At 53.5% G+C, this 18,460-nt stretch overlaps 2 long non-coding RNA genes across 2 annotated transcripts; both read left to right on the top strand.

The window, feature by feature from the left end:
• Positions 1 to 314: 314 nt before the first annotated feature.
• On the top strand, positions 315 to 4,253 carry LOC147360002 (uncharacterized). Its single transcript, XR_015138575.1, has 2 exons — positions 315 to 426; positions 2,819 to 4,253. It is a non-coding gene; the product is annotated as an uncharacterized LOC147360002 (long non-coding RNA).
• A 4,295-nt stretch (positions 4,254 to 8,548) lies between these two features.
• LOC147360001 (uncharacterized) lies at positions 8,549 to 14,479 on the top strand. Its single transcript, XR_015138574.1, has 3 exons — positions 8,549 to 8,895; positions 12,117 to 12,189; positions 13,505 to 14,479. It is a non-coding gene; the product is annotated as an uncharacterized LOC147360001 (long non-coding RNA).
• The last annotated feature ends 3,981 nt before the right edge of the window (positions 14,480 to 18,460 follow it).

Below are 18,460 nucleotides of genomic sequence, written 5' to 3'. Positions count from 1 at the left end.
AAACTGAGGCCACGGGTGAAATCACATGCCCAGGGCCCCTTGAAAGGGTGGTAGCTATGCTGGTATCTGTTTTATTTATCTAGCTTTGGCTGCACTGGGTCTTCGTGACTGCACGTGGGCTTTCTCTAGCTGTGAGTGGGAGCTGCTCTCTACCTGATGTGCATGGGCTTCTCTTTGTGATGGCATCTCTTATTACAGAGGCCAGGGCTCCGGGTGCGAAGGCTTCAGTAGCTGTGGCACATGGGCTTAGTTGCCCCGAGGAATATGGAATCTCCCTGGACCAGGGATTGAATCTGTGCCCCCTCCATTGGCAGGTCCTGAATCCTGTGGAAGCCTTAGGAGATGGGCACGACTGTCATTACTCCCATTTTACAGATGAGGACACTGAGGCCCAGAAAGGTGGCATTGGCTGCCCCAGGTCACAAGGTGAGTGAGTGGTGGATTCTAAGCCCCTGGACCACCAGGGAAGGCTGCTATGCTGGTATTTGAACGCACACTATTGTGCCCTGGGGCCTGAGCACTGACCACTGGACAGGGGTGTCTCTCTGTATGTGGACAGATCAGGCCCCAGAGTGTAACCTGAGACTCGGTGGTCTTGGCATCCCCTCCACCCACCACTTGGCCCAAGTGCAATTATGGACTCAAGACTCTTGGTTCACAGCTCTGCCCCAGGGTGCATTTATTCCACAGTTTCCAGCAGTGCCCCCTCGGCACTGGGTACTGTGCCCCAGAGAAAATGCAGATTCCTCAACCGAGGCCCAGACCCTGAGGACAGACGAATATGCAACCATCACAGCTCAGCAAGAGACAGCAGGAGCTGGGGGTGGGGAGAGGTCAGGGGAGGGGCGTGCAAAGACGGGCCTGAGGAAGTGTGATGCTGGCCCAGCCAAAAGACAAGGTTGAGTGTGTTCCATGTGAGGGACCTGGGATAGAAGAGCCTGTGTGTCCGGGGAACACTTTGTGGTCACATGTGGCCAGAGTGCTGCAAAGGAGGCTTGACCACTCACTGTCCTTGTGACCTGGGGCAGCCCACGCCAGCTGGGCCTCAGTGCCCTCATCTGTAAAATGGGAGTAATGAGAGTTGCACCCATCTCCTAAGGCTGTTTGCAAGATTCAGAGCATTGGCACATGCAAAGTCCTGTGCTCGGCCGCAGGCAGACTGAAGAACTGACCATGAATCAGCACGGTTGCTAGGATTATATGAGCGTGAACCGCCCAACCCGCTCATCCTTCCCCTTATACTCAGATCCTTAGGTGCAGAAGCCCCGGAGCCCCCATATTCACATTCACGGGGTGACTCAGGAGGTAGCAAGTGAGGAGGCGCTGCTCCCTGGGACGTCCAACCAGCAGACTGGTGCTCCTAGCACCCCAGACCCGGGACTCCAGACCAGTGTCCACCGTCCCCACATCCCCTGCTTCCAGCAGCCTCATCCACCCTGCTTCGTGCGCTCCGGTTCCCTCTGGTCCTTGTCTTTCTTCCCCTGGACTCACTTGAACTTTCTCCACATCTTGACCGACCCTGGATGTGAGTCACATTTGATCCTTGAGTTTCTCTTTTTTCAAAGGCACATTAAACTGTGAGAACTGCTAGGCCTATCTGAGCACTTGCTGTGTGCCTGGCATTTCCAGTCATTCATTCCCTCATTCATTTATTCAACAAATGGCCGTGGGCACCTCCCAGGGGCCTTGGAGCTCAGCAGTGCACCATAAAGGTTCCTGCCTGGTGGGATTTACACTGCAGGGGGTGAGGGAGGAAGAGGAGTAGATGATAAACCTGCCAAGTCTCCAACCCGTTCTCACTGAAGCACCGCTGCAACCCCAGAAAATGTTTGTTCCCATTTTCCAGGTGAGACAACCAAGGCTCGGAGCCGGGAAATCACTTGCTCAAAGGCACACAGCTAGGAATTTGAACCCACACCAAGTTCTTAACCTCCCCAGCAGACTCTCTACAGAGATAAAAGCCATTGGCCCGGTTCCACCTTCAGTGTGTTTGGGATGCATTGTAGCGCCCCAAGTTGGGGGTGCTGGTGCCCAAGGGCTCAGCTCATTCCCATGAGCCCACAGGCAGGATGAGCTCTGCCCTCCCTCCCAGCAGCCTCCAACGGGGAAGGCCAAGAACACAGTCACTCTCTGGCCAGAGCTGGTGGGAACAGGACGTCCCAGTCCTCTTGCCCTGGCCAGGCCCCGTGAGCTATTTTGGGGCACGTTTATTGATGGGACATGGGTGCCCGGCTGGACTCCTGATTTCAGAGGCACAGCCGCAGGCTGGCCTAGCACGGCTCTACCCCTGCACACCCTGCCGAGGGGCCGCCAGCATCCATGTCCTGTCCAGGCCCCAGACCCAGGGTGCAGCCTGAACTGGCTGGCTCCGGGAAAGACAGGATTCCCAGCTGGAGTGGACGGATCCTGGGGGTCACATGGATTATTGTTTCCCAGAATTCCGGCGCCTGATTCCATTCACAGGAGGCAGAACCAGGAATGAACCCAGAACGAATACAGGAATGGGTTATGAGGTCAAATGCAGGGTTGGATAAATCCTAGCTGCGTCCACTGTGACAACTTACCTCGGGGAAGCCAGGTCAAATCTCAGAGGCTCAGTTTCCCTGTCTGTAAAATGGAGTCAGTGATAGTTCTTACAGGAAAGGAATGGGATTTAATTGAGATAGTGTCTACAGCTCAATACCTACTTATACAGTAAGTGATTGATAATTAATAAATTTGCAAATAATGATTGACAGCCAACATTTACTGGGAATTTGGCATGAGCTAGGCCCCTGGGCTAAATTGTTGATCTGTTTTGTATCATTTCGTCCCCCAGCATCTCCAGGAGGCCTGGGACACTGTTGCCCCTGTGTACAGACGAGAAAATTGAGCTCAGAAAGATGACGTGCCCAAGATCACACTGCAAATATGTGGCAAAAAACCTGCCTTTGAACGCAGACCTGAAGAAGAGGGGACAGGGCAGACCCGAGTCCAGGGCCACCTCCCTGTCCCCCAGGACTATACCCGAGGTCGGCTGCAAAGTTCCTGTAAACACCGAGTCCCTGCCAGGCGGCGTTTACCTCAGTCATCCCTCAATCTGGGGAAGTGACCTCCTGGCCCTTCCACCCGATGGAAATCCAGAAACCAAAGTTTCCAGAATATTCCCTTGACCTGCCTCCCTCTCTTCAGAGTTATTTTGTTTTCCTGGTTAGTCGGTGAAAGTCTCCAAGAAACTGGCTGGTTTGGCCAGTGCCCTGGGCTGGGTAGGAGGGGTGTTCTGCTGTGTACACTGGGGGCAGGGTGCTGGGGGGACCGTGGACAGGGGAGGCCAGGGGATCCTCTGCGTGAGCAACCTAAGGCCAGAGTGGATGCAGCGTTTCCTTCCTAAGGGGTTCTTTGTGCCCTGAACCCGCTGACAGGCTCTGCCCCATGCCCTGAGGGTACACTCCTGCCACCTTTGGCTAAAAAAAGCAGTCCTTTGAGAGATCTGCCCTTCTGGGCCCTTCCAGCTTTTTCTCCCACCCCGAGGCCCCCTCCAACACCATCCTCCAAAAAGACTGTGCCTTTGCGCCCTGCTGAGCTCTCCCCCATTTCTCCATTCTCCACCTGCCAGATGCTTCTCCTTATCTGTCACAATTCCTCCACTGTGGGGCCTTCCCAGAACTCCCCTCCCCACCCCCCAGCAGTATTGTCCCCCTGCCTGGGGGTTGCCATAGCAACCATGAGACACTGCCTCCAGAACCACCTTGGCCTCCCACTGGCAAGACCCTGATGTCCAAGTGGCGAGTGTTCACCTCCACACGGGAGTCACCCAGACCCCTCAAACATCACAGAGAACCTCAGAGCCTCCCCTTTCCCCTCCTAAAACTCCAGCCCTTCCCACTTATCTTCCCCTCTCAGTAAATGGTGCTGCTCTTCACCCAGAGGCTCAGGACAAAACCTAGGGGCTATATGATTCCCTGTTGCCCCACCCCACACATCCCGTCCATCAGAAGGCCTGTCAACTCAGCTGCCGAATGTCAATACGTCCAAATCCGTATTCTTGCGCCACTGTCGTAGACACACCACCAGGGCACAGGCGGCCGCCACCCTCACCCACTTAACTGTGACCACAGTCCCCTCCCTCGGCTCCAGGCTTCCAGCTTTGCTCCATCACAGCAGGAAGTACCTTTGTCAAAGATAAATTAAGGCAGGTTGCACCCCTGCGCAAAGCTCTCTAGAATTCCTCTTCCTTCTTAGAATAAAAACCTCCTCCTCTCCGAGGCCCATGAGACCTTGTATGATCTGACCTTTGTCCACCTCTGTTCCTGCCACACACACCTCCTCCCTGTTCCTGAGCTAGAAAACTCGTCTCTGGACCTAGGCAGAAACTTGCTGTTCCCTTTGCCTGAAACTTCTTCAACCAGATATCTGTCTGCTTCAGTCTGTCGTTTCATTCAGGTCTCTGCTCAAATAGCATCACCTCAGAGAAGACTTCCACGACGTGCCCGTGTGAAATAGCCAGCACCTTCACCACTACCCCAGCCTACTTTATTTTCCTTCATCGTAGTTGCCACGATCTGACATATTACTTACTATCAGTATATTTGTCTCACCATGGTTTGCTGCTAAATGTTTGACTGGCTCTCGGCAAGGAGGCAGCTCTGATGTTTACATTTGCCAATTTCTATGGTGTGAGTTCTCCCCCTGTGGCCAGTCTCAAGCTCCCAGCATGACTTCCCTGACGGTGGAGTAGAGAAGAGATGTCCAGTGTCCTGCCTTCAGATACTCTTTCCACCGCATAGTATGGTAGATGGTGCAGAGTATTTTGTGATGCACTAATAGATGTCAATAACCTCAAGAACACAGAAAACTGTATGTCAGTTAGAAAGTGACGAGTTTTGAGTAGCTGTTGCCTTTATCTGTATTATCATTAACTGTAACTTCGAATAATTAGAGTTTTTGTGATGGCTGTGTAAAAGCCAGCTTGCAGAGTTGGCCGGCCAGGACAAGCCACCTCCAGCACAGCACAGGCTATGGGCCACATGAGGGCAGGAATGGCAGCCATCAGGCTTTCTGTGCTTTCCCTGGGGTCTAGAACAGTAGAAGTGGCCCATAGTAGGTGCTCAGCTCGCATTTGGCGAGCATTTTATAATGCATCTTTTCCATCAGCAAGCACAAACGGCTTGCCCCCATCAACTTGACTCTGTGGGCAGAGTCCAGCCTACAAATGGGTTTCATTTGGCTCTCAGAATGTTTTTAACATTTTTTTAAAAACTTGTTGCCAACATTTAAAAGTCATGAGATTTTTTGCATGAAATTCCACATAGACCTGGATTTACAGCCTCTCTTGAAAATTCTGAAGCTCTCAGCACACGAGGCACGCTCCCCTCGTGATGACAGAGGTCAGAGCTGGGGAGCGGCCGTCGCCTCCTCATGGGCCTGAGCTTTGCCGGTTCATGGCGGACCCCTCCCTCCCTGTCGCCTCACACCAGGCCCACTTCATTCACTTACACACCCTGCTGGCCCTTAGATATTCGAGTTTGTTGCTTTTTTTTTTTTAAGTCTGTTTATACATGCCAGGTCTTTGTTGCGGCATGCGGGATCTTTAATTGCAGCACACAAACTCAGCTGACCCACGTGGAATCGTTTCCTGACCGGGGATCGAACCTGGGCCCACCTCTCTGGGAACGTGGAGCCTCAGCCACTGGACCACCAGGGAAGTCCCGAAATCTGGGTGACAACTGCCATCTCAGCCTCTGTTCTAGCCCTTGTCACCATGTCCCCTCCAGACTGAGGCCACCTGAGGGCAGACTCTGTGAGTTTGGCCCCCGGGGGCTTCCATTCCTGCTACAGGGTCTGGCACACAGTAGGCTCACAGGCCCTGGAATTTGGTGAAAGGTTTGTTGTCAAATGAATCCCAAACCCTCAGCTCCCCTAACTGGGGCATGCACTCCATCCAAGCCCCGACCGGAATGTGACAAAGAGGTTGGCCCAGGCCAGGGTTTTAAAAATACCCAGGGCTGGTCAGCTGCGAGCACTTGGAGGTGTTGAAACAAACGGGCAGCGTCTGGCCGGAGGCCAGCACCCCAACTTTGCTGTGCAAACGTGGGCTCGTAGGAGGGGCCGTCGACAGCTCCCGGGGGCGGTGAGCAGTGGGGAGACCGGGCTGCAGCCCCTTCCCCCGGCGCCCCGCTTGGGAAAGTTTATAAACAGCGCTCGGTTTATAAACAGCACTGGGTGACGTGACATAATTTCGCAGAAAGGGCTACAGGGCAGACTGTGAACACAGGGCGGCTCTCCTAACTTTTCCTCGCCGCGGTCTCCTGGCGTTGAGAGCCGGGGTGTTGCTCTCCCTGTGGTCTCCCCGCAGCCTTCAGAGCCACTGCCCAGCACGCTGGAGTCCCAGTTAAAAATAACGCTCCCAGTACAGTCCCCTGGGGGACAGCCAGCCCCGGGCGGGCTGGACCAGGGAGGTCCGAGCTCTGATCGAGGGCCCACTGGGTGCCAGGCACTTCCGAGACCTCTGCTCGCTGAGCCTCACTATGGCCTTGAGAGGGAGGGATCATCGTCCCCTGCACAGATGGGGAAACTGAGGCTGGGGAGCGACACAGTCCCTGGTTCAGAGTTCTCTGCTCAGCTGGTGGCAGTATTCAGATCCGTGAGACTAGTGTGTCAAGGAGTCAGGGGCTCAGTGTTTTGCTTTGCTGGGTCCCGAGTCCCCGGAAGAGTGTCCAGGCCTCAGCAGGCATGGGCGCAGCCCCTACTTAACGTGTCCAAACTCTGCTCCTCCCACTGACATTTTGGAGTTAGGGACACACGCTGATAGATCAACTGAGCATGTTTCATTTCAGATGTGTCTCCTTAGCAATCGGTGCTAACAAGAAAAATACATCGGGGAAGGGGATGGCGCACCTCAGAGAGGTACAGCTCTACATGCGGAGCAGGGCCGGAGCAGGCCTCGCTGAGCAAATATTTGAGGACAGACTCAAAAGACATGAGGGATTGGGCAATGCGGATAACTGGAGGAAGCACATTCCCGGCAGAGGAAACAGCAAGTGCAGAGGCCTTGAGGCTGGGACGTTGCCGGGCATGTGTGAGGGCGAGGAGGAAGCCAGTGTGGCCAGGGCAGCGTGGGAGCCGGAATCCTTCCTAGAGGCTCAAAGCTTTCCTCTGGGGTCCACGGGAGCCCCAGAGGGTCCCGAGCAGCTTAGCGTGGCCTGACCGAGGTTCTGCAAGGGTCCCCCTGACTGTGTGTGGAGAATGGACTGTCAGGGCCTGGGAAGAAGGGCGGCAACCAGAGAGGAGGTGACTGCAATGGTCCGGGCAGAAGGGCATGGTGGCCAGGCCCAGGGGAAGACTGGAGGAGGGGATGTGGGGGAAGGTCACGACCTCACAGTCTAGATCTGTTCTAGAGGCGGACAGGACACCCTGCTGGACCAGATGTAACAGAAATCAAGAAATCAGGGGCGGCTCCAAGGATTCAGGCTGAGCGGCAGGAAGGACGGAGCCCCCTCCTTAGGGAGGCGCAAGCACTGTGCCGGCTCCCAGGGGAGGACGGATGTGGGTAGGACAGCCCTTCCTGGGACCACGGGGGACCTCGGCAAAGCCCTGCCCCCAGTATGCGGGCCTAACTTTCTGACAGCCCCCCAGTTCAGATGAAGATCCTTCCTCCGCGCCCCCCATTCCATCCCTGGCACAAGCTCTTGTACATTATGCAGAAGCCACCACATGTCCTCTCCCCTTCAATCCTGAAGAGCAGCAAACTCTTCTGTGAGCCCTCATCGTGTGCCTGGCAGGGTCCTCTTCCTTACATTTGTGAATTCATCTGATCATCACAGCAGTTCAAAGAGGGGAGGACTATTATTTGCATCTACTTCATGGATGGGAAAACTAAGGCCCAGAGAGGTTAAGTCACTGAAGTCTTAGATCACACAGCTAATAAGTGGCAGAGGCAGGATTTGACCCCAGGGCTCATGCTGTTAACCATGCTACTGTCTCATGAGCTGCTCACCATTGACCATGAAGAGTCAAACTGGAGGACTGGGGTTGGGAGAGGGGTCCTCAGCCACCCCTCCCAGCATCTACCCCATGCTGTGTCTCTATCCTGCACATCAACTGAAGGGGTGGATATTATGGTGATTATGCCCATTCTACAGATGAGAAAACTGAGGTGCAGAGAGAGGAAGTGCCATGCCCAAAGTCACACAAGCATGAGGACCCAGGGTTCTGGGGCTCCAGACCCCCTTCTGTCCCCATGTCCATACTACCTGTGCCTGTCACCTGCTTCTCGCCCTGGTAGGGAGGGAGGTGTTCAGGGGTACGAGGGCCATGCTGAGTTTCCTTCCGGTTGGCCAGAGGATGAGGAAGCAGGCTGAGGGTGTGGAGAGGTAACGGGGACAGCACAGCTCTTTGGGCCTGTAGATTCTGTCTGACAGCAACCAACGTTTCTGAGGCCAGCGCCGGGCCAGGCTTGGGGAGGGGGGCGTGGAGGCCGGAACACACAGCCGAGTGTGTGAGGGAGGTTGAGGCCCTAGTTGCCTCTGACGCCACAGGAAATGGGGGGGCTGTCACAGGAGTTCACTTCGAGAGCAGCCCAGGGAAGCAGGTGCTCGTGAGCCTCTGCTTTGGGCAGCCTGTCTAATCTCTTCAGAACTCAGTTTCCACTTCTGTGAAATGGGTTGCTAATGCCTGCCTCGGAAGACGGTTGTCAGGACTCACTTTGCGAGGCGCCTTGCTCCCTCTCTAACCGGCCGCGTGGTTTTTAGGATGGGAAGAGCACAGGATCGAGCACATCGCAGATGGTCTGGAGACGCGGAACCTGCTGGGCACATGGAGCAAAAAACGAAGTGCTCTGGACACTTTCTTTACCTGTGAAGTGAATGCTTTCCCTCTATTTCATACGTACACAGAAGCTCTCAAACCCCTGATGAGGTGAGTATCAAGATCATCTTAACTGGGACTTCCCCGGTGGTCCACTGGCTAAGATTCTGCACTCCCTAAGCAGGGGGCCCGGGTTCAATCCCTGGTCAGGAAACTAGAGCTCACATGCTGCAACTGAGACCTGGAGCCGCCAAACAAGTTTTTCAAAAAATCATCTTCAATGAACAGATAAGAAAATTGATACCCGGTTAAGTTATGAGACTTAACCAGGGTCACAGAGCTGGAAAGGGATGAAGTGGGAATTCAACCCTGACTCACTGGGCTTCCCTGGTGTCTCAGATGGTTAAAAAAAAAAGATCTGCCTGCAATGCAGGAGACCCCGGTTCAACCCCTGAGTCAGGAAGATCCCCTAGAGAAGAAAATGGCAACCCACTCCAGTATTCTTGCCTGGAGAATCCTATGGACCTCCCACGGGGTTGCAAAGAGTCGGACACAATTGAACGAATAACACTTTCACTTTCTTTCTCTCTGCCTCCTCAGCTTTGCCTCTCAAATTACAAACCTGAGATCACAGTAGCTTTGGTTTTTCTCGAGCACTTACTGTGTGCCGTGTGCTATTCCGAGCACTTCACATATTACTCTAGACCTCCAGTGGTTCAGACAGGTTCTGCTTCAGTCCCATTCTACACACGAAGAAAGAGGTTAAGTAACTTATACAAGGTCAGACGCTCTGGAGGTATGGCCCTTGGTCTCAGGCCATCACGCTCCACTTGAGAGGGTCAGCCCAGTGCCCGGCGCCCAGTAAGTGCTTAATACACTGCTAAACCTTGGGAGAGGATACAGAGATGAGCAGGGCTTTCCCGTTCTAAGCCACGCTGAGCGCTCGCTTGAGAAGTCACCGTTCCCTGTTCCCACCCCTTCCTGCCAGTCTCGCTGGCCAGAGGAGAAACTGCCTGGGGGCCCTTTTCCCGTCTCCCCCGCCCCCTGGGGAGGTTCTGTGCGGCGTCCACGGGGTCACGGGGCTGCTGGCCGGAGGGCTGGCGAGGACCCGAGTTTGGCCAGGTTATCAAGTTTCGTGGTCAGCCACCTTCGCCCCTGACCAGAGCTGTCTTTCCAAAACAGAACATTCAGTCACCGCCCGTCCCTGTGCTCAGCTGTCCTTGTGCTCCTGACCTCGCTTCCTGCCCACCCGCCCGTTTGTTTTTTCCCTCCCCACCCCCCAGTATCCTTGTCTCTTACTGACATCTCGCGAAGATGACCAGGGCAGGCAAGACAGAGTCAGAGAGAAAGAGAAGCTGAGAGGCCGAGACGGGAGAGAATTGGAGAGACTGTCGGGCACTGACGGATCAAGACAAAGGCCGGTCACGAGCGAGACAAAGATGGGGTTCAGACAGAGGTGGAGAGGCAGAAAGGGGGGGGACACAGAGAGACAGAGGGAGCCCCGCAGACACCCCTGCCGTTCTGCACCCACGGTCTTGGGTCTCCTTGCCATGGATCTGAACGTTCTCCCAAGTCTGCAGCATCTCCTGCCGCCGGCCCCTCCAGCCCCTCCCTCACCCCACACATAATTCCTGTCCAACTCCTTCCCACCTTCCTTCTCCAGGAAGCCCTCCCTGCTCCCACGGTGCCCTAGCTGCCTTTCCCTCACCAGGCTGGTGCAGTCCACTTACTGGTGTGTCTCCTCCACTGGCTGTCTACGCCTCGAGGGCACGAACTGGGTCTGCCTGGCTCGTGTGACACCCCTTGCACCCAGCACAGTCTCTGACACACTTGCTGCTCCATGTACACCGGCCAAATGAAGCACCTAACCAGCTGCCTTTGCATCACCTCGGAGAAGCCCTCCCTGGTGGCTCTGATCACTGTGTTTGACCGTATGATTATTTGCTGTAGGGTCTGTGACCCCTCTGGCCCCAGGAAGGCAGAGTCTGAGTTTGTTGTATCCAACCCCCTTTGTTTCTCTCCAGTGCCTGGAAGAGTGTCTGGAACAGAGTAGGCGCTCAACTACTGGGGGAAGGAATGAATACCCAAGTGGTTTAAGTGCTAGCTATTGGAGGGGTTATTATTATTATTAATCGTTATTGGAGTACGGTTTGCTTTACAATGTTGTGCTGGTTTCTTCTGTGTAGCAAAGTAATACTCTCTGGAGGTTGTGAATCTTATGTCTTAGTCCATTTGAATCCAGCTCAAAGCAAGGCGATGGCACCCCACTCCAGTACCCTTGCCTGGAAAATCCCATGGATGGAGCAGCCTGGTAGGCTGCAGTCCATGGGGTCGCTAAGAGTCGGGCACGACTGAGCGACTTCCCTTTCACTTTTCACTTTCATGCACTGGAGAAGGAAATGGCAACCCACTCCAGTGTTCTTGCCTGGAGAATCCCAGGGACGGGGGAGCCTGGTTGGCTGCCGTCTATGGGGTCGCACAGGGTCGGACACGACTAAAGCAACTTAGCAAATCTTCCTGTTACCATTGCGATCAAGCCCCGAGTCCTCCCTGAGGCCTGCGAGGCTCTGCACGCTCTGGCCCCTGCTGCCCTCCATCTCCGCCTTGCTCTGTCCTTCCCACACCGCCCCTACCGGCACCCGTGTCCCCGTTCCCCAGGGCACCATACAGGGCAGACAGTCTCAGCCCCCCAACACCCCACCATACGTCACGCCAGCAGAGCCGTTGTTTCTCTTCTGTGAACAAGGCCGCCTGGCAAATGGAGCACATTTGCACAAACAACCTCAGTGTCAGCAGTGGGCCTTGGTCACTGCGGGACAGTCTCCAAGGTTCAGCCGGCCAGCTGCCCAGGGCCTTGTCCCAAGACAGAACTTGAGTCCGAGCCTCAAAAGAGCTGTCTGGGTGGGAGGGGGCGGTGTCCTGGGGGCCCTCGGTCTGACCTTCCTGTCCTGCAAGAAGGGAGGAAAGAAAGTCGTGGGGAGCCTGGGAAAGCGGTGCTAACTGAGGAGACCCCGTCATCCTCTGGGCTCAGACCTGGCCCCAGCTCCTCCAGAAAGCTCCACTGGCCGCCTTCCTCGCTTCCGGGGACCCCTGCTCTCACCCTCATCATATTATAGCAGCCCATATCACGTTCTGCTGAATGTCTCCACTGGACCATTTCCTCCACTGGACTGTGCTCCGGGTGGTTGAGGCCGAGTCTTCTGTACCTTGGCGTCCCCAGGGCTCAGGTCTGGCAAGTGGGAGGCATCAGCGAACACGTGCTGAACAGGAAAGTGATCGCGGAACGAGCACTTCCCGCCTGGGCTCATATTTGCTTCTGTCTCTATCACCAGGACGTGTGCCCAAGACCTCGGCTCCTGTATCTTTGTTCTCCAGCATCTGTTGCTGCTCGACACAGAGGAGGAGGTATGGAACACATGTGGAAAAAATGAATGAATGAGCCCTTCCTATAGCATCCCTTGTATCTGTCTCTCCCGTCGTACTCTGAGGTCAAGCACCAACCCTGTTTGTTTCTAGCGTCTCTGAGTCTGGCGTAGCGCTCAGCACAAAGGCAATAGTCGGTATGTTTTTACTGAGTAGATGGATGACGGACAGATGGATGATGCTTGAATGTATGGATCAGCGAAGAAGTGAATGGAAGGCAGGATCAGTTCAGTTCAGTTCAGTCGCTCAGTCGTGTCCGACTCCTTGCGACCCCATGAATCACAGCACCCCGGGCCTCCCTGTCCATCAACAACTCCTGGAGTTCACTCAGACTCACGTCCATCGAGTCAGTGATGCCATCCAGCCATCTCATCCTCTGTCGTCCCCTTCTCCTCCTGCCCCCAATCCCTCCCAGCATCAGAGTCTTTTCCAATGAGTCAACTCTTCCCATGAGGTGGCCAAAGTACTGGAGTTTCAGCTTGAGCATCATTCCTTCCAAAGAAATCCCAGGGCTGATCTCCTTCACAATGGACTGGTTGGATCTCCTTGCAGTCCAAGGGACTCTCAAGAGTCTTCTCCAACACCACAGTTCAAAAGCATCAATTCTTCAGCGCTCAGCCTTCTTCACAGTCCAACTCTCACATCCATACATGACCACTGGAAAAACCATAGCCTTGACTAGACGGACCTTTGTTGGCAAAGTAATGTCTCTGCTTTTGAATATGCTATCTAGGTTGGTCATAACTTTCCTTCCAAGGAGTAAGTGTCTTTTAATTTCATGGCTGCAGTAACCATCTGCAGTGATTTTGGAGCCCCCAAAAATAAAGTCTGACACTGTTTCCACTGTTGGGGAAGGCTGGGTAGAGTTGAGTAAATTGGGTAGGTGGATAGAAGTGTGGGTGAATGGATTGGTGGGTACCAGGATGGATGGATGGATGGATGGAGAACGATTGAATTCATGGATCAGTGGAGGAATAATGGAATGTTGGAGAGAGTGAATAGGACAGTTGGCTGGATGTGTGAATGGGTGGATTGTTGGCAGATAGATAGATGGATAGATGGAGAGCGGGACAGAAAAGTGCTACAGCCCAGGTTGGGGATGGGGGATAATGCTTTACACTGCCCCCATCTCAAAGTCACCAGTTTAGAAGAATTAAATGAGGTCAAAGAATGAGTCAGCTAGAGTTTTCACATGAGGGATATTTAGCAGGAAAAAAAAATAATGTGAGAAGGAAGAGCCTCTGAGCCTCTGAGATTCTCAAGCAAAATCCTGTAAGTTGGTTATGCTTTCTTGCAGTGCTGGCATGTTACTTACTGAGAGCTTACCATATGTCGTGCCTCTGGGTTTCATCTGGAAGTGGGAAGAAGTCTGACATGCCGACCCTGACTCAGAGTGTGGTCAGGGTCAGACACGACGGTGCTACGTCATCGGTGGGTCTCCTTGGTGGAAGCTGGGTGCACTCCGAAGAGCAAAGGTTTTGGAGATACACAGTGGGTTTGTGTCCCGATCCTTCTCTGTGTGGCCTCAAGCAAATTGCTTGACCCCTCTCTCCAAACCTAGACTCCAAACCCAGATTTGCTCATCCTACCTGGTAGGATTGTTGCCAGCCCATGCTTATGAAATGCAAGGCCCAGGCCTGGATGTGACTGACAGATACCAAGGTGGGCCTCAGCTTGTAAGGCTGGCAGAGCTTCTTAATTTTCCATCCCCTGCCTTTCAATGCGACGCAACCTTCCTGCAGTGAGGACCACAAACCAGGGAAGAGCTGGAGTCGGCAAATCCAGCGCATCTGGATTCAGGTTCGGCCTCGTCCACGCCCCCGCTGCTCGGTTTCAGACAAGCCCCTGGGCCTGTCTGAACTCCAAGTCCCACCTCTACCTCCAAGGCCCCCTTGCTGTTTCTCAAACACAGCTGTTACGCCTGCACCCAAGCTGCGAGAGAGGCTGCGAAAGTGAGTTTTCTTGTGTCTGCCGTGGGGAGGCGTGGGCTCCCCAGGTTGACGCTCTGCACACAAATCTGCCCTGAGACACGGTGCAGGGGGAAGGGGGTCTGGAAAGGCAGACGGAAGACATGGGTGTCTCACCCCATCCGGAAGAGGAGTTCCGTCCCATGCTGTTTACATGAGACTCTATGCAACATATTTATTCATTTATTTTCCACTCTGTTCTCTCAACGCTGCTATTGTCAGTTTCATGAGGGGAACTTCTGTGTCCTCAGGGACTGAAGCCCAGCCAGGCGCACAGTTTGTGTCAAATAAATGTGTTGGATAAATGAGTGGATAGATGACTGGATGGATGGATAGATGATTGGATGGATAATGCATGAATTGATAGGTAACTAGCCAGGCACAACAGAATTAATTAAAGAGCTTAAACACACACACTCACACACACTCACACACACACACACACACACACACTCACACACACACTCTCACGTGCCTACATGGGGCATTTCGCTGAATCCTCGTGGTCAACTTCCGAGCGGGCAGCTAACACTGCCCTTTTTTTCAGAGCACAAACCTGAGGCTCAGAGAGGTGAAGTCACTGACCTCAGGTCACATAGCCAGAAAGTGAAGGAGCCAAGAATCCAGGTAAGATCAGCTCGATTCCGAAACCCAAGCCTGACCTGATCGGGTCAGTGGGGCCACGCGGGACCCGGGGGTTTTCAGTCCCCAGGTGGTTCTGACGTGCAGTCGGGACAAGGACCCGGGGGCCAGACCAGCCAGGTCTGGGGGCAGCGAGCCGCCTTTGGGGCCGGCTGCCGTCTCCTGTTCTGCCTCGCAGCCTGTTTCCCCTTCTCTGACATGGAGGAGTGGAGGCGATGGCAGCGCCTGCCTCAGGGGGTTTTGGGTGGAGGCAAGGAGCGGAGCAGAGCCACAGGGTAGGAAGCTCAGGGCAGAAACCGCCCTGCAGAGGCCACAGGTTTCCTCACTGCGTGGGGGGCTGTCGGCCGTCCTGTCCCTTCTCTCAGCTCCCCTGGGCACAGACACATTCCAAACCCATAGTGTAGAGCCCAAGATAAGAGGAAGGAGACGTCTTGGGGGCATTCAGGAGGCTCGGAAAGGGCAGAGCAGGGCTGCTGTAGCGACTCTACACTCAGAACACATGTCCACTGGCGTGTGACCCCGCTGACCACAACTGCGCGGTTCATGACGGCAAAAGCCAGGAAACAAGCCCCACGGTGGTCACAGCTGGGGTGTGCTGAGAGCAACGCTTCTCAATTCAGAACCAATGACATCTGGGGCTGGATAGTCTCTCTAGGGGCTTCCCTGGTGGCTCAGATGGTAAGAAGCTGCCTGTAATGCCTGAGACCCAGATTCAATCCTTGGATCGGGAAGACCCTTGGAGAAGGGACTGGCTACCCACTCCAGTATTCTTGCCTGGGAAATCCATGGACAGAGGGGCCAGGTGGACTGCCGTCCATGGGGTCGCAAAGAGTCGGACTCCACTGGGCGACTGAGCACAGCACACAGCACAGTCCCTGCGGAGGGAATCTGCTCTGTGCATTGCAGGATGCTAACAGCATCCCTGGCCTTCGTCCACTAGATGCCGGTAGCTTCTTCTCTGCTCCAGTGGTAAAGGTCTCCCGACACTGCCGCATGTCCCCTAGGAGGACAGAATTGCCCGAGAGCATCTGGTGGAGAGCCTGCTCCACGCCAAGGCCTGCAGCCTGCGCTCTGCGGGAGCTGCTTCCTCTGGGCCCTCATCACACCCAGAGGTGGAGGCTCTTCTTCCTTCATGCAGACACAGGGAGGCGGCTGGTTTATCCCTGGTCACAGAGCTGGCATTTCAGCACAGCTGTGACTTGAACCTGTGATAAGTCCCAGGGCCCTCTTTTTCTAGCCACTTTCTGTGGGTTCCTTGGCTTTCTCTCCATTTACAATCATGTTGTCTGTGACTCGAGATCGTTTCATTTCTTCTTTCCCTGTCTGGCCACCTTGACACATTCGAGGAAAAAACTTGCATGACATGAACTATAGCTCAAGTAGATTCTATAATCTGCACAGAGATTCTCTCAAGAACTTAGGTCTCCTCAATTACTGACATTTGGAAAATACAGAGAGAAAAGAAAACACGACATCTCTGATAGGACCCCCCATAAAGGCTAACTTTCCAACAGTTTTGTCCTCCGAGTGGCTTCCTCTGTTTAGAAATTTTGTTTTGCAGTTGCAATCACACTCTACACACACCTTCAAATCTTGCTTTTCCTAAACTGTACAATTTTTAAATGTTATCACAGAATCCTCTTGGATGTTATTTTAATTGTTGTTATTGTGGCAAAGACCCATGCTTCCCTCCAATTCTCTGATCTCTCCCTCTTCTTTAGTAATAAAAATCTCAAATTTTAGCTGGGCAAGTGACCACCCAGAAAAAAAACTACATTCCTCAGCCTTTTTTTTTTTTTTTTGGCTATACCATGTGGCATGTGGGACATTAGTCCCCCAATCAGGGATCAAACCTGTGCCTTCTGCATCAGAAGCTTGGAGTCTAAACCACTGGACCACCAGGCAAGTCTCTCCCCAGTCTCTCTTGCAGCTAAGTGTGTCCACGTGACAAGTTCATGGGGTATAATGTCCAAGTCCTTACGGAGAGAGTGCCTGTGCTTTTTCCCAGCCTCCTCACTGGCTGGAATGCAGAGTTGTGGCTAGAACTGAGTGGCTATCTTGGGCCACGGTAGAAGCCTAGAAGAAAGAATCCCTGACGAATGTATGAAGCCACCCCACCAGCCCTGGACTAAATCTCCACACTTCTTTTGTGTAAGAGAGAAAAACAAGCTTTTCTTTCACCTGTTTTCTGGTTTTCTTTGGCCACTCAAGGATGTACATAACCCTGAGCGCCCCACTAACATTTAACCCTGAGCGTCCCACTAATATTTCACTGGAGCAATCAGTTCTTGGCTTCTTTTCAGGATCATTGCCTGATTAACTAAACCCGTTCCCTGGTCACAGGGTGTTTAGGTAGTTTCTGATTCCTCACGACTCTACATAATTCTACTGCAAATATCTTGGTGCATCTTTCACTATTTGTGATTATCTCCTCAGATTAGAATTCCAGAAGAGGGATTTAGGAGTCAAAGAACATGAATAATCTTGTTCTTGTTGTTTAGTTGCTAAGTCATGTCTAACTCCGTGACCCTATGGACTGCAGCACACCAGACTGCTGTGTCTTCCACTATCTCCCGGAGTTTGCTCAAATTCATGTCCACTGAGTTGTGATGCTATCCAACTGTCTCATCTTCTGCTGCCCCCTTCTCCTCCTGCCTTCTATCTTTCCCAGCATCAGGGTCTTTTCCAATGAGTTGGCTCTTTACATCAGGTGGCCAAAGTATTGGAGCTTCAGCTTCAGCATCAGTCCTTCCAATGAACATTCTTAATACCTGTTAGTACTTGTCATCCCGGGGTGGGCACAGAGTTAGGACTGAGGGCTATTCAGCCAGAAACGAGGCCCAGGTCTTCTGGCAGGGCTGTCCAGAAGGGAGCCTGCTTGCTCTCCTGGGACCCCTCCCAATGCATCCTTGAGGGCCAGGTCCATTCTCCTCCACACCTCTTGTCCTGCCCTTCTCTGATTACACATCTCTAGCAGGCGTGTCTGACTGGTAGAGCCCCAGGTCTCAGGCCTGCACCAAGCCAAGCGAGGCTGGGAATGTGCATCTTCCGGCATCTCTGTCGGGGAGCTGTGGCCACTAGGGTAGGAACGTCCCTGACGTGGAGGATGCAACGTGCAGGGCAGCCAGAAAGTAGGGCAGAGCTTAGTTCCACAAGCAAAGACCCAGCTGGGCCTGTGGGAGGAATGCAGAGAGGTTTCTGGCAACACTTTTTCATTTCTTCTCCACTTATGATGCAGGAACAGCAGGCAATAAAGGGAACAAGGATATCATTCCTGGTTGTGTCAGCCTCACAGTTAACTCAGCTCTGCAAAAGCTGAGTGAGAGCCGGCAATCTGCATCTGTCAGGTCACAGGCCCCTTTCTCTTTCCACCACCCGAGGCCAGCAAGTCAACCTGGATGTCCTCCTCCAGCTGTGGTTGTGTCTCTCTGACCACTGACCACACCCCTTAAGGGCAGGGCCTGTTTGCCTTACCCACTGTAGTCCTCCCAGCACCCAGGCAGGCTCTGGCACACAGAGATTTATCTGGCACAACAGATAAATCTTGAATGAATGAATAATGACAGTCAGTTCTCAGCCTTGGAAGGAAGCTTGGAATCTTGGAATTAGCATTTCTTGATTCAACCAATATTGAACACCTACAA

The sequence above is a fragment of the Bos grunniens genome, chromosome 13 (assembly GCF_055505025.1).
Source record: "Bos grunniens cultivar Pamir isolate PY7600 chromosome 13, Bosgru_T2T1.0, whole genome shotgun sequence".
In the NCBI taxonomy this organism is placed as follows: Eukaryota; Metazoa; Chordata; class Mammalia; order Artiodactyla; family Bovidae; genus Bos; species Bos grunniens.
This window is presented reverse-complemented; position numbering and strand designations above follow the sequence as displayed.